General features: G+C 40.9%; 1 long non-coding RNA gene and 1 other non-coding gene across 2 annotated transcripts in view; one reads left to right on the top strand and one right to left on the bottom strand.

Moving 5' to 3' along the window:
* The window catches only part of LOC123615264 (uncharacterized), an 80,867-nt gene that overhangs the window by 14,933 nt on the left and 50,450 nt on the right, over window positions 1-15,484 (top strand). The gene's annotated exons all lie outside the window — the stretch shown is intronic.
* Window positions 12,174-12,308, bottom strand: LOC123619295 (small nucleolar RNA SNORA70). The gene has a single exon (XR_006727853.1). It is a non-coding gene; the product is annotated as a small nucleolar RNA SNORA70 (small nucleolar RNA).

Raw genomic sequence — 15,484 nt, 5'->3', positions numbered from 1 at the left:
GAGGAACGTGGCCTCGGGTCTGGGCCGCCATGTGCCATCGCCTGTGCTGTTGTCGCTGGGCAGGTAAGGGGGCGCTGGTGGGGGCGCGCAGGTCGGGGAGCCGGCGGGTGAGGCCTGGGCTGCGTTGGGGAGGCGCGCAGGGAGGCGAGCGCAGGTGAGGTCTGGGCCCCGCAGCCCCTTAGGACCCTGAGGCAGGTCCGGGCCGCCGCCCTGGTTCGTGGTGCCCCTCGCCCCCCACATTAGTAGTCCTTGAACTCCGCGTCGTCGCGGCCGCTCCTACGGGGAAGCGGGAGCAGCCCCGGGAGGTGAGAGGGAGCACCTCCAACCGGCCCTCAGGCCTTGGCCTGGTCGCGGGAGGCGGGTGCGGTGCGGTCGCGGGGTCCCAGCGGCGGCTGCGGTGGGATGGGGGCAGCCTCGTGCGAGCCTCTGGATTTGTTTCCTACTCCCCCACGGCTTGTAGTGGGGTGATCTCTGCTTCCCCATGTTCGCGGGGTGCATGTCTCGCGGTCAGCCTGCTCCTCGAAGGCGGAGGCGGTGTTCTCAGGGTGCGTGGGCTGTGCTATCGGCGGCGGCGGGGAGAGGGGTCTGCCCCAGGGAGCCTGTCGATTTGCTCCCATCTCCCCCGCGGCTTGTCCTGGGCTCGGTCTCTGCTGCACCAGGTTTGCGGGACTCAGGTTACAGGTCAGTCTGCTCCCCGGAGGCCGGCGCGGTGCGGTCAGTGCGGGGCCGGCGACAGCGACAGCAGAAATGGGAGCAAATCCTCGCGCTCGCATGGGGCAGCTCCAATCCCGCCATCGCCGCCGCCTTCGAAGCTCTGACAGCACAGCATCCGCCTTCCAGGAGCAGGCTGACCTGTAACCTGAGACCCGCGAACCTGGGGTAGTAGAGGCCAAACCCAGGACAGACCGCGGGGGAGTTGGAAGCAAATCCACAAGCTCACCTGGGCAGACCCCTAATCCGCCGCTGCCGCCGCTGCCTCCAGCCACACCGCGTCCGCCTCCTGGGAGCCGGCTGACCTGGGGATGTGCCTGGGGAGATGGGGGCAAATCGTCCCCCAGCTCGCCAGGGGCAGCGCTCCTCTCCCTACCGCTGCCCCAGGTTCGCGGGACGCTTGTTTCCAGGGCAGTTGGCTCCGGGGAGGCAGGCGCGGTGCGGTCAGGGGACGGCGTTAGGGTGCAGGTGTCTTCACATTGGAATTCGCTCCAGATACATACCCAGAAGTGGGATTGCTGGTTCAAATGGGAAGTCTATTTTTAGTTTTTTGAGGAATTTCCATACAGTTTTCCATAATGGCTGCTCCAAACGACATTCCCAGCCACAGTGTAGGAGGCTTCCTTTTTCTCCACACCCTCTCCAGCATTTCTCATTCATGATTGCCATTCTGACTGGTAGGAGGTGAGGGTTCATTGTAGTTTTGATTTACATTTGTCTTATAGAGATACTGAGCATTTTTTCATGTGCCTGTTGGCCATTTGTATGTCTTCACTGGAGAAATGCGTGTTTAGGTCTTCTGCCCGTTTTTGGATTGGGTTGTTTTTTTATTATTAGATTGTATGAACTGATTATATGTTCTGGAAATTAAGCCTTTGTCAGTCGCATTATTGGCAAATATTTTCTCCCATTTGTTGTCGTTTTATTTATGGTTTCGTTTGCTGTGCAAAAGCTTGTAAGTTCAGTTAGGTCCCGTTTGTTTATTTTTGCTTTTATTTCTGTTGCTTGGGTAGACTGCTCTAGGGGAAGATTACTGAGAAGTATGTGAGATAATGTTTTGTTTATGTTTTCTTGTAAGAGACTTAGTGTCTTGACTTATATTTAAGTCTTTAAACCGTTTTGAATTTATTTTTGCGTATGGTGTGACGGGGTATTCTAATATCATTGATTTGCATGCAGCTGTCCAGCTTTCCCTACACGATCTGCTGAAGAGACTGTTTTCACTCCGTTATATGTTCTTGCCTCCTTTGTCAAAGATGGTTTGAGTGAAAGTTCGTGGGTTTATGTCTGGGCTCTCTATCCTGTTCCATCGATGCGTACGTAGGTCTGTTTCTGTACCAAGACCATGCTGGTTGGATTGTAGCTCTATAGTAGCGTGTGAAGTCTGGGAGGGTTATGCTTCGTTCATTTTCTTCAATAATGCTTTGGTAATTCTGGGTCTTTTGTGATTCCGTGTAAGTTTTAGGATGATTTGTTCTAGTTTTGTGAAAAATGTCCTGGGTGATTTGATAGGAATCTGTAGGTTGCTGTGGGCAGTATGGTCATTCTAACAATATTAATTCTTCCAATGCAAGAATCTGGGCTATCTTTCCATTTCTTTGTAAGTCTTCTTTAATTTTTTTGATCAGTGTTTTGTAGGTCTCCACATGTAAGTCTTTCACTTCCTGGGTCAGACTTATTCCTAAGACTTTTATTTTTTTTGGATGCAGTTTTCAAAGGGATTATTACCTTCGTGTAAATAAACACCACTGATTTCTGTATGTTGATGTTGTGTCCTGCTGCCTTGTTGAATTCTTTTACTAGCTCTAGTCATTTTTGTGGGGAGCCTTTAGGGTTTTCCATGTACAGTATTATATCATCCACATATAGTGATAGCTTTACCTCTTCTCTTCCAGTTTGGATCTCTTATTTTTTTTTGTTGTTGTTGTTGTCTATTTGCTCTACTAGGACTTCCAATACTATATTGCGTAGAAGTGGTGAGAGTGGGCATCCTTGTCTTGTTCCAGATGTTAGCAGACAGGCTTTCAGCTTTTCAGTGTAGAGTATGATGCTGGCTGTAGGTTTGTTATAAATAGCTTTTATCATGTTGAGATATGTTCCCTGTATACCCAGTTTAGTAAGACCAGGGGCTCAGTGTGGTCAGGGGGCTGGGAGGATGGCAGCAGCAGTAGCGGTGGCGGGAGGAGAGGGGCTCCCCCTTGCCAGCCAGTCATTTGCTCCCATCTACCCCTGTGGCCTGGCCTTGGGGCAGCCTAGCTGCCTCAGTTTCATTGGGCCTAAGTCTTTAGGTCAGTCTGCTCCCAGGAGGCTGGCATGATGCAGTCAGGGGCAGTGGCGGGAGTCAGGCTGCCCTGTGCAAGCCCTTGAATTTATTCCCATCTCCCCAGTGGCGTGGCCTGGCCTGGGGTGGCCTCTGTTGCCCCAGGTTCGCTGGAGGTGCGTCCTCAGGTCAGCCGGCTCCTGGGAGGAGGACGCGGTGCCCTGAGCGGGCAGTGTCTGGCCACGGGCAAGGACTCCCAGAGGACTGGGTTCTAGCCACGGGCAAGGACTCCCAGAGGACTGGGTTCTAGCCTGGGGTAGCTGACTCTCCTAACCTTTATTTTGCTTTCTCAGGTGGTAGCTGTAGCGGTGTTTCCATTATAGGATATCAGTAGATATTGGTAGGTCTCTGTGCTATACAGAAGAAACTTTCTTTAAAATCTATATGTATAGTAACTAACATATGTAAATCTCAAACTCCCAAATTTATCCCTTCCCACCTCCTTTCCCTGGTAACCATAAGATTGTTTACTATGTGTATGACTCTTTCTGTATTGAGTTCAAATGAATTCATAGTGTCCTTTTTCTTTCCTTTTTTGGATTCCACATTTGAGCAATGTCATATGGTATTTTTCTTTCTCTTTCTGGCTTACTTCACTTAGACTGATGATCTCTAGGTCTATCCACGTTGCTGCAAATAGCATTATTTTATTCTTTTTTATGGCAGAGTAGTATTCCATTGTAAAATATACCCCAGTTTCTTTATCCAGTCATCTGTTGCTACCTTTAGGTTGCTTCCATGTCTTGGCTGTTGTATAGGGTGGTGTTGTGAACATTATGGTGCAAGTGTCTTTTCACATTACAGTTCCCTCCAGATATATGCCCAGAAGTGGGATTGCTGGATCAGATGGTAAGTCTATTTTTAGTTTTTTTGAGGAATCTGCATACTGTTTTCCATAAGGTCTACACCAAACTACATTCCCACCAACAGTGTAGGGGGTTCCCTTTTCTCCATACCTTCAGCATTTGTCATTCATGGACTTTTGAATGATGGCCATTCTGACTGGTGTGAGGTGATAGCTCATTGTAGTTTTGATTTGCATTTCTCTGATAATAGCGATAGTGAGTATTTTTTCACGTGCCTGTTGGCCATTTGTGTGTCTTCTTTGGAGAATTGTTTGTTCAGGTCCTCTGCCCATTTTGGGGTTGGGTTTGTTTTTTGTTACTCAGTTGTATGAGCTGTTTACATATTCTGAAAAATTAAGCCTTTGTCAGTCACATCATTTGCATATATTTTCTCCCATTCATAGATTATTTTCTTTTGCTTATGGTTTTCTTTTCTGTGGGGAAGGTTATGAGTTTAATTGGGTCCCATTTGTTTATTTTTGTTCTTCTTTGCATTGCCTGGGTAGACTGCCCTAGGAGAACGTTGCTAAGAATTATGTCTGAGAATATTTTGCCTATGTTTTCTTTTAGCTGATTTATCGTGTCTTGTCCATCTGCATCTTAATCCTAGACTCTAGATCTGTTCTTCAGTTTCAAATTTTGAGCTTCTTAGAGAACACCTACTCTTAGCTCACATGTCAGATTCAACATGTCTTAAACTGAATTCGTAATCTTTTTCTTGAACTGACTTCCACTTGCAGCATCTCTGCTTACTCAGTGGGATAATCATTCTTCCGGTCCTGGATACCCAAAGCCTTGGACTGGTCTCTGATTTCTCTGTCTCGCACCATCTTCCACATTTTGTCAGCTCCCGGAACTGCACATTCTTGGTTTCAAGTGTCCATTCTGATTGCTGATACTCTGATGGAGAGCTTTCATCCCTGACACCTGAATTCCCTCTGTTGAGCTCTTGGATATTCTTTCCCCACCATTCAGTCCACCTACAGTTTCGACCCGCCAACATCGAGAGTCAAGTCAAAGACTTACTGCAACCAGATCTCTCAGCCAGGTAGTCTCGGCCCTCCATCATTTTGGCCCTGCGTTATCTGTTCCAGTCATTATGTGCCTTAGCCTCCTAGGGTAGCCTGTGCTTTATCACAAGCCAGGAGAATCCAGCTTTTTCCCATCCAGTTCTCAGTTAAAATAGCTTAGAATTACCCCAGGAACCAGTTGGAGCCCCATCCCCTTTATAGAGTCTTCCCTATTTACTCCAACTCCTAGCTCCTCTTTGTATTCCTGCACTGTTGATGATCGATAGCCCGTAATCTTGGCTTTGAGTACTGACTTGGTACAATTCCCGGGTGGTTTCCAATGTTTCTCCTCACTTAGCTGGTAAGTGGAGAAGGCTCCCATGTTCAGCCTCCTTTATACCCCTCACCCTGCTTAGCATTGGGCAACAGTGGGCATCCAGGCAGTGCTTTCCTACTTGATTTATTCACAGGGGTGGTGGTCTGGAACATAGCTAATAACTTTTAATTCAGTGTTGTAATTGAAAATGAGGAAGGCCTAGAAAATCCATAAGAATTTATCTCTATGTTGAGTTTAGTGCTTAACCTCAATGATTTTCTTAACTGTGCATTTACATTCACATAGTGTTCAGTGCTTGTACGTTTCCCTGAGGCAAGCAGGTGAGATGTCATTATGTTTGACTTTCACGTTAGATTTCATATTGGATATATTTGTGGAATGAGAAAACCTTATTTTATTAGTACACAGCTGGGAGCCCAGAGAGACTAAGTGCGTCACCCAGGGTCACCTGGTCAGTGTTGGGCACAGGCCAGGACCGTGGTTCATATCTTTCAGCTGATGCTGCTCCTCTTCCAGTGCCTTTTCACACCAGTGCTGGGAAATGTAGCCCCATCAGCCACATGGCCAAGTCCCATTGCTGCCCCTTTACCTGCCAGTGGTGGCAATGCTACGAAAAGTGGCAAAAGAAAGGTCAGAAATAGGAGTGGTAAAAGACATGGAAGTGCTGGAAGTGGATCCTCAACCTCCTCCTCCCTGTTTGAGCGCCTCACACGTGTCCTACCCTGACAGTGCTATTCATTGTTTATAACATAGTGTTTACCATCAACCTGATCTTGCATAAGACATGCTTTTACCCTGGTCCCTTCCCTGCTAGTAGTCACTGTCAGGGACAGAAGGTGCCTGACTGTGCTCTGTGCATGTCTACTTGCTCTAAAGAGAAGTGGATGGAGATTGGGCAGTCACACAATCCAAGCAAATGAGACTCTTGGCACTGAAGCTTACTTTGGGAATGGAATTTTCTGTTTATTAATTAACCTTATTAATACCTTTATAATTTTTATTTTGCTTGGTAGACAGAATCACAGAGAAGGCATCAATAGCAGGAGTTGAAACCACTTTTTTTTAATTGAAGTATTGTTTACAATGTTGTGTCAGTTCCGGCGTACAGCATAATGTTTCAGTCATACATATATATACATATATTTGTTTTCATGTTCTTTTTCATTATGGGTTACTGCAAGGTATTAAATATAGTTCCCTGTGCTGTACAGAAGAAACTTGTTTATCTATTTTCTACAGAGTAGTTAGTATGTGCAAATCTCAAACTCCTAATTTATCCCTTCCCACCCGCTTTCCCACTGGTAATCATAAGACTGTTTACTATGTATGTGAGTCTGTTTCTGTTTTGTAGGTAAGTTTGCTTTAAAACCACTTTCTTTGTGAATTTATGAAAGCATCATGTATATACCTCCCACATGATATTTTCTCATCGGTAGGCTAGAAATTCCCAAATTTCCTGGCAGATGAGCGATGACAGTGAGTATGTTTAGAATTTTGAGACACAATAAAAGATAGCTTTTATGATTAAACAGTCTTATGTCTTACCCATTATTAGTTTAGATCATTGTCAGATACAGAGGTGAAAAAGTATACATCATAGAGAAAGGTTTCAGAAGTGTAAAAAAATTTAATTATCAAGTGATTTGTTTATATTGGCCAGCTATTCCACAGAGGTCAAAATACTTAAAAAGTTTGCGAATTCCCCAGAGGTGAGAACTTGACCAAATCATGCTATGGGTGTTGTTGCATTTACTTTAAAAAATAATTTATTAATTTTTAATTAAGTATCAACATCTTCTAACTCATGAATTTATCTTTAGGTAGCCTCAAGCAGTGTTCTTAATCCGTTCAGGTGCCAGTAGTTTAAATCATACAACACACCTCTTTTGTGGTAAAATGAGGCAAATCACATGAATCTTTTCCCTACAAAATTACCGCAGGGGTTGTGTGGCCCTGCAAGAGCAGTGCTGGTCATTACAGCTCGGTTTGCAGTCCAGGTGTTAGTCTGATTCGTTTTTGTCTAAGCACCCCTCTTGGTGGAGCCGATCTTGCCATCTTGCCTCAGACTTGGTTTAACAACCGGATGAGAGATGCTCAGCTTTCTGCATGGAGGGCTTTGTAACAGCTCCTTGGTTTCCCCAGTCGGTGCCCCGGAGGGGTGGCTGTATGCTCCCTGGGAGAGCATTTGCTCAGCAAGGCAGAGAGGCTCAGTGCCTGGGGGCAGGAGCAGAGAAGTTGAAGGGGTCTCACTTTAAACTGCTTCTGGGGAGTTCCTGACCCCTCCTCCCGTCTCCTCCAGGGTGGAGCGTGGTGGGCGCTGCTCCGAGATGCTCTCAGTTCTGCCTTTTTTTGAAAACTGAATATACGAAAAAAAATCTTGTCTCGGTAAATACCAAACTCCTGTTGTCTTCCGTTTTGCTCTCGCTGAATTGTTTGTTTTTAAAATGTCATACTCTGTTTTGGCTTGGGAGGAAATGGCCATCCATGGTTTATGAGGAAAGAAGCCACACAATTAGTGACAAAGAACATCCTAAGTGACAGATTCCAGACAGAAGATTCTAAGTGGGTTACAGCCAGAAGTGCTTCCTGGAAAACTCCGTACCCACGTTCCCTTCTACCAATAATATAACTGTTTCACAAGAGCTTTAAGTTCCTCTTTTTATGAAAAAAGAATTTGTCAAGAGGGAAGGTTGGGGAACTTTCCCTTAAAGGGTCGGATAGTAAATATTTTAGGCGCTGCTGAATAGGAGTCAACATCAAGGATAGTGCGCATACCTGCACAATTGTCAAATGTCACCATTAAAAACGCAAAAACCATTCTTAGCTCCCAGACAGCAAAAAGAGGTGGTGAGTGGGATCTGACCCCTGGGCTCTCCTTTGCCCCTCTGATCTGATCATGACCATAAACATGGATCAAAAAGCCAAAGAGATCTCTGAATTGACTTCAGATCTTGCTTTGTTGGTTTCCCTTCAGTTTTCAGGTGGCCATTCCTAGATGCCCTGGGTCCGAAGTGAGGAGAAATAGCAGTCATTTCAGGAAAAAAAAGGAGGTCAGGATATACATATTCAAAAAGCACCTGAATGCTTGATTCAGTCACTCCCGTGCCCATTGGCCCTGACTAAACTAACTTCACATCAAATTACTGCGCTCAATTTTAGATTTTCTAACTTCACTAGGACATAAAGATGGACTCAAAAAATGAAAAAAAAACTAAGATGATTAAAAGTCTATTATTGCAGATACTATTATATATGAAATAAACAACAAGCACCTTCTGGACAGCACAGGGAACTCTATTCAATATCTTGTAATAACCTGTAATGAAAAAATATGAAAAGGAATCACTGAATCACTATGCTGTACACCAGAAACTGACACAACATTGTAAACCAACTATACATCCATTAGAAAAGAAAGTATATTAAAAATGAGAAACCCCTTCCTGGAAACCCTTTTGCCTAGGGTTGAGCAGGACAAGGAACGAAGTAAACACACGAATCCAGACTCCAGAGCGCTACGTGGTGTGTGGACTAGCCCTTCTCTGCTTTACAGAGAGAACTGAGATAGATTTGGATCAAAATCTTGGTATGACATTTGAGGAGGAACTGATGACACTGTTAGTTGTTAAATACTGGAGTAAGTCCCTCTAGGAGGCTGTCAGTACTCTCCCCCATGCAGAGAAAGGCGTAGTTGCTCAGCATGGTTTTATCCAACTTAACCTCTAGCAGGGCAGCAAACTTCTTCATTCATTGACTCGTACCTCCTTCATTCTCTCATTAAGCTTATTTCTAATTAGCATAGGGCTCAGGCACAGAGGGTAGGAGAGTGTCTAATATAATGCTTGCTTTCAAATAAAGTCTAGAGATATCAGGGTATTTCTACTCTTACATCTGGATTTTTCTGCCTGTAACTTACACATGGGAACATCTGGCTGTTGGGTAGTACATTCTCATCTTCCAGCTTTGAAAGTAATGCATCTGGTTGAAGTTGTTAATCATGAATTACTCAGTATGTGCTGTGCTCCAGAAATTGACACAGCATTGTAAACTGACAATACTTCAGTTTAAAAATGAATTAAGTATTCTGGTTCCCATAAGCAAACGCTTGGCTCTGATATAAGATAATGGATGATGTCTGTAAAGTGCTTCACACAGTTCTTGAAAAAGAACTGCTTCACAAATAATAATAATAGGTATTATTAATTTTACTCCAGAACCTAAGTTTCTCAGCTCTTCCCTTCACCAAATCCCAAAAGATAGGAAAGTTTCCTTTATGTGACAGTCATCCGTGGAAGTCTGGGTGCTAAGTCCATCTAAGTGTGCCCTCACCCTGTCCCCACTCCCCTATTCATAGTTGTTGTTCGAAGGTGCAGCATATGCTTTTTAAAAAAAAAATATATATATATTCATTAGTTTGATTTTTTAGACCCCATATATATGTGCTAACATACAGTGTTTGTCTTTCTCTGTCAGACATATTTCACTAAGCATAATACCCTCCTGGTTCATCTATGTTGTGGCAAATGGCAGAATTTTACCCCTTTTTATGGCTGAGTAGTATTCCATTGTATAAATACATACCACATATTCTTTATCCAGTCATGTAGTAGATGGACATTTAGGTTGTTCCCTGTGCTCTTTTTTTTATTATTCTTGTTTAGGAGGGAGGTAATTAGACTTTTATTTATTGATTTTAATGGAGGTGCTGGGGATTGAAACCTGGACCCTTGTGCATGCTAAGCCTGCACTCTATCACTAATTCTTCATCCCTGCTCTCATATGCTCTTAATATTCACTTTATCAAAATAAATTACAACCAAATAATGTACCACATTTTGCCATGTTTTAATCAAATTTGCTATTCATGAAGCTGTATCATTACATTTCTATGCCTTCCTGTATTCTTGCTCAAGTAGGTTTTAAAATATTAACAGTGTTTTTTTATTATACAACCTGTTTAAAATTTCCAAAGTCCCTTCCTCTGTGTAATTTCATGAATGCCGCAGCAACCACGTGAAATCGAACCAGCCTTTCCAGCTCATTGTCCCCCAGCTTTATTGAGATATAATTGGCATGCGACATTGTGTGAGTTTAAGGCATCTGATGTGTTGATGAGATCCTTCTGTAAATTGCAAACTGAGTACCATGATATTGTCAGCTACCTCCTCCGCCCCCGTCACAGTCACCAGTTTGTGTGTGCCTGGTGAGAACATTTAAGACCTGCTCTCTCAGCAGCATTTAGGTACATGATCTAGTGTTCTGTGTAATCGCCATGCTGAGCACTGGTCCCCAAACCTGTCAGTCTTATAACTGGTGATCTGTTCCCTGTGAGCAACACCTCCCAGTTTCCCCCACTCCTAAACCCTAGCAACCACCACTGTCTTCTGTTTCTGAGTTTTTCCTTTTTAGTTTCCACATATAAGTGAGCTCAGTGCTTTTTATTTTAATGATACAGCTGCATTCCCGAGAGGTTAAAGGACTGTTAAGTGAATTGTATCAGGAGGTTGAAGAATCAGCCCTCCAACTCTGCTCTTCTTTCTTTTTTTCGTTGAAGTGTGGTTGACTGACAGTGTTGTGTTGGTTTCAGGTGTACAGCACGGTCATTCAGTTATTTCATTTCATATCACACATATCCATCTGTGAACATACATTATGTTGCATATTTCTTGTTAGGATACAAGAGTTAATGGATTTTGAACAAACTATAAATAAAACCTGTTGTTAGGATATAAGAAAGTTATTGGCTTTTACACATTTATCTTCTAAGGCACCAGAGCAGCCTTTCAGTTGATGTTCTTGAGTTCTCTGGTAAACAGTCGTATCACCCAATTATAATTTTGTCCCTTCCTTTAACTTACACAAAACTCCTTTCTTTTTCTTTTTAATCACATTTTTCAGGACCTCCAAATTACTAAACAAAAACAGGATGCTAGACATCTTGTTTCTCATATTAATGAGAACCTAACAGATATTCTTAAGAAGTTTTAAAAGTATCCACTTGAGCTAAGTTTTTAGGAAGCATAACATACACCACATGCCTTTTTATCATACACTGAAATCACCATCCTGTCCTTCTCTAATCAATTCACATGATGAATTAATACACTTCTACTGTTAAATCATTCTTGTATTCCTTAATTATATTTTTGAGCTTATTTCTATACTTGCTTTTTTCAGATTTTACTTAGGATTTCTGTATGTGTATCAAGTGGAATTGAACCATTGTATTCTTTCTTTGTACTAATATTTTAGCATCACTAATCTCATGGGGTAAACAGGGCAGCTTATTCTATCTTTATCTAAAGTGTTTTAAGTAACAGGAAAACTTCTAACCTCGGAAAAGAGAATGCAGCCCTAAATGATCTGAGTCTAGTGCCTTCGGGGCAAAGAAATTATATGTGAAAGATACTATATTTCAAAATTTGTATTTATTGTCTTTTCTTGGGTCGATTTTGCTAATAATTTTATAAGTCAAATGATTATGTTTCAATACATTTTTATTTACAATATAAAGTTATATACATTATCTTGTAATTCCAAAATCATCATTATCTCTTGACAGTTTCCACTTTTCACTTTTTTTCTTTTTTATCATAGAAGAGTCAGTTTACAATGTTATGTTAATTTCTGGTGTAGATCTACTTTTCACTTCTAACGTTGTGTTTTCTCATCACTTCATACTCAGATTGTTAGTTTGTTCTATTTTTTTTTTTTAATTTCAAATTAAACTTGCTCTTGGTTTAATTAAGTTCAGCCATTTCTTGTTGTTACATTCATTTAACACACATGCACATGCTCCTTGTTCTGCAGCTGGTGTGGGTGGACACGATGACTTGGCCAGTGTGGCCCCTGGGCCCTGTGTGCTGGGACTTTCCAGAGGCACCCTGCATACCTGTCTGGAGCCTAGACTGGGGACAGCATGAAGTTAGACATGAATGTTCACTGGAAAGGGCTGTCTCCAAGGTCCCTTAGGGCAGTCCATACAAGCAGCAGGCTGCATGCACTGCTGAGGGGTCTCCTGTTTGCAGCCATTGCACACCAGGCCTCCTTGGGGAAAAGAGCATGGTGGGCTTAATTGGCTGCAGAAGGAGTATTTTTAACATGAACTTTTAAAAATTGAATTATAATGAACATATGGAAAATCACACGGACTATAAGCATGTAATAAATTTCTGCAAAATGAACTCACCTGTGCAGTCACCGCCCACATTAAGAAATGAACACTACCCTTACCAGCACACCCCAGCGCATTCCTTACGCCTCTTCTCATTAACCATCTCTCACCCAAAAGATGCTGGGTGTTTTTCTGATTTTTATTACCAAGTACTAATTTTGCCTGTTTTTAAAGTTTATGGAACTGGTATTATCCAGCATGTGGTCTAAGGCTGACTTCTACTTAGCATGTTTGCGGGGTTCAGTACGTACTGTTCACCTAGGAATAGGGTGATCATATTTGGGAGTATTTCGCAGTTCGTTATGCTGTTGGTGAGTATTTGGGGGTGTTGCTGGTTTCAGCTGTTCTAAATAATGCTTCTGTGAATGTGCTTGTGCATTTTTTTTTGAGTTACAGTCAGTTTACAGTGTTGTGTCAGTTTCTGCTGTACAGCAGAATTCTTCAGTCATACCTGAACATACATATATTCATTTTCATATTCTTTTTTTACTACAAGATCTTGAATATATTTCCCTGCGCTGTGCAGTATAAACTTGTTTATTTTATATGTATTGTGCATTTTTTTTAGTTACATATTATGCATTTCTGATGCATGGTGCACTTGGGGTGGGATTGCTTTCCAAAGTGATTTTTACCCCCAGCAGCATTAAATCAGAGTTTTCATTGCTCCGTACCTTCACTAACACTTTTAACTCTGTATTGCTTATAAAATTGTGTTTTTAATTTATGCTTCCTTGTTGGCTAATTATGTCATATTCCTTTTCATGTCTTTATTAGCCGGTGTGATGCCCTCTTTTGTGAATTGTCTGTATCGTTTACTTGTATTTTTTAGTTGGCTAATTTATCTTCCCGATTTACAGCTCTTTATACGCACAGGGCACGTGTATTTCAGATAACTTTTCCCATTCTTTCACTTCCATATTCCCTCGCTTAATGATATCTTTTGAGGAACAGAAGACTTTAATTTTAGTGAAATCTAGTGTTTTCCTTTTAGAATTCTTTGGGGAAATCTTTTAAAAATCTTCTTACTAATGTCTTGAAGATATCTTTAATGTCTTGAAGATATCTTTGGATGTTTTCATTTAGAAGTTAATTGTTTGACCTTTCACATTTAGGCAGTAATTCACCATTAATTGATTTGCTTGTGTATATGATATGAAGGGTCAAGAACTACTTTTTCCCATATGAACCTCCAGTGGCCTTATTCCCATTTATTGGCATGTTCCAGCAGTGCCATCTTTGTCATAAATAAGGCAGATATTTTCTGGACTTGCTGTTTTGTTCCATTGCTCTGTTTATCTTTGAGCCAATTTGAAGTTCTCTTAACGACTATAGCTTTACAGTGTATCTTCTTTTAGTATAAATGCTTCAACTTTTTCTTCTTCAACCTTTTCTTCTTCAAGAGTTATCTTGACTATTATTAGGCTTTTGCATATTCATTTTGTCAGTTTCTGAAAGCATTAGGGCTTTGATTGGAACCACACTGACTCTATTAATTTGGAGCGAATTTACTTCTTTTAGCATGGAGTCTACCAACACTCCATACAGTACTACTCCATAAACACGATGTAGTTTTTCATTTATTTAGGACTGCTTTAATTTAGATTTTGTAGGTTTTTGTGTCAAGATCTTATACATCTTTTATTAGATTTATTCCTTGGCTGTTTGATCTTTTTAATGTTAAGATATCTTTTTAAAATTGCACAAATTTCTTTTGCTACTATATAGAAACACAGTCGGTTTTCATATATTGAACTTGCATCTAGAAACCTTACTAAATTCACTTATTTTCATGATTTGTAAATTCTTTTGGCTATTTTTCATGTATAATTAAGTCATCGGTTAATAATGACAGTTTTATTTTTTTCTTTCTGATCTTTGCAATTAAAAACCTTTCTTATTACACTGACTAGTACATCTGTTCCCATCTGTATAATTTCTTGATCTCTGAGAAGAAATAACTGACCATTAAAAGTGATGTTAGGTATAGGTATTTTATAATTGCTGTTTATCAGATCAAAAAAATTCTTTTATTCCTAGTTTGCCATGACTTTTTAATTAATAATGAAGGTTGGTTAGAGAGAACACCAAAAGCACAAGTAAAAGAGAAAAATTGATGAAACTGTACTTCTTTAAAATTAAAACTTCCAAAACCCATCAAGAATCATCAAAAGATAAGCCACAGATGGAGAGAAAATGATTGTGAATCATATTTCTGAAAAACACTTATATCCAAGAATAAAACAAATTATTTAGGAAAAAAATTAGCAAAAGATTGGAGTAGACACTTTACTCAAGAAACTGAATTACATACTCAGTTTCTTTAATATGTATTTGTGTTTTCAGATTTTCTGTTTCTTTGTCAGTTTTAGTAAGTTGTGTTTTCCTAGAAATTTGGTTGTTTGTCCTTTTTCAAATTAATTGGGCCAGAGTTGTTAATAATATTCTCTCATTGTTTTATTGTCTGTAAAATCCTTAGTACTGGCCTTCTTTCATTCTTGATTGGAATTTGTGCTTTCTTTGATTTTCCATTATGAGTCTTGCTAAAAGCCCTTTTATTTATTTTAGTTTTTCTCAAAGAACAAGCTACTTTGATTTTTTTCTCTTGCACATTTATTTTCTATTTAAAAAAACTTTTTTACTCTAGTTTTTTATCTTTCTTCTATTTTGGGATTTTTTCTTCCTTTTTTCTATTTCTTGTTAGGGATACTTGATAAGGATATTTGACTGCTTTGTCAGCTCCTGTGAGAGGTCTGTTAAAAACCCACTGTGGTTGTAGATGTGTGAATTTTTGCTTCTTTATATTTTAGAGCTGTGTCTTTTTTGTATTTTGTTTATAATAACAAACATGATGATCCATTAAAAAATTCTTAAGAATTATAAAGTGACCCTCTGTCTTGAGTCATGTTTCTTGCCTTACTCTCCCTTGTCAGAGATTAAGATGACTTTACAAGTTTTCTTTTGCTTGATATTTGCGTATTTTTTTACCCTTTTTCTTTAGCCATTCTGTGCTCTTACACTTTAAGACGTATCTCTTGTAAACGGTATCAAATAAGATTTTAAACTCTCCTTGCATAACCTGTGTGA

The sequence above is a fragment of the Camelus bactrianus genome, chromosome 6, assembly GCF_048773025.1.
Source record: "Camelus bactrianus isolate YW-2024 breed Bactrian camel chromosome 6, ASM4877302v1, whole genome shotgun sequence".
NCBI lineage: Eukaryota > Metazoa > Chordata > Mammalia > Artiodactyla > Camelidae > Camelus > Camelus bactrianus.
Note: the sequence above shows the minus strand (reverse complement) of the source record. Positions and strands in the feature narration are given on the sequence as shown.